The sequence below is a fragment of the Octodon degus genome, unplaced genomic scaffold (assembly GCF_000260255.1).
Source record: "Octodon degus isolate 3935 unplaced genomic scaffold, OctDeg1.0 scaffold00028, whole genome shotgun sequence".
Taxonomy (NCBI): Eukaryota; Metazoa; Chordata; class Mammalia; order Rodentia; family Octodontidae; genus Octodon; species Octodon degus.
The window spans coordinates 11,693,194-11,694,182 of record NW_004524604.1 but is presented as its reverse complement, the minus strand read 5'-3'; positions in this window follow the sequence as shown (position 1 = coordinate 11,694,182).

Below are 989 nucleotides of genomic sequence, written 5' to 3'. Positions count from 1 at the left end.
AATAATGGAACTTAACAAAAAAAGGGGATACAGATGAATGTTCATTTTGTATCTGTGTATTCAAAGTGGTTGGGATAGATATATAGTTACATTCTGTTAGTAAATAGAGGGATTTATTCTAATGGTGTTCGTAAATAGGATATCATGTCCGCATCTTGTACAGCAATTAACCACTAGGAAGAATGTATGCAATGTGTTAATTATTGAAAATGCCCTACCAATTTGATTTGAAACTATCTCATTGCTATTTGTTTCTCAATAAAATTATAGAAAAATAAATAAATAAATAATTAAAAATTAGATTTGCTAGGGATTTCTCAATTTTATTTATTCTTTGAAAGAACCAACTCTTTGATTCATTTATTCTTTGTATTGTTTTCTTCATCTCCATTGCATTAATTTCTACTGTAACACTTATAATTTAGTCCCTTCTTTGGGCTTGGGCGTGACTTTCTCTTCTTTTTCTAGGAGTATGAGGTACAGCATAATATTGCTTATTTGTGTTTGTTCTGCCTTCCTAATGTATGGATTTATCATTATAAATTTTCCCCTTAAGCCAGCTTTCATTGTGTCCCACAGATTTTTGTAAGGTGTATTTGCATTTTTGTTCGATTATAAATTTTTTTTTATTTCTTCTGTGACCCACTGGTTGTTTAGGATTTTCTTTTGTAATTTCCATGTGTTTATGATGTTTTTGTTCTTTATTTTGTCAATAATATCCAGTTTCATTGCACTGTGATTAGATAATATGCGTGGGATAATTTTAATTCCTTTGCATTTACTTAATCATGTTTTGTGTGCTAGTACATAGTCCATTTTGTAGAACATCCCATTTGCAACTGAGAAGACTGTATTTTGTTTCTGGGTGAAACGCTGTAAATGTGTACTAAGTACATTTATTCACAAATTTGGTTCTGTCTTTTCTTTGCTGATTTATGGCCTAGTTGATCTACCTCTTTGTGACAGTGGCATGTTAAAGTCCCCAGTAC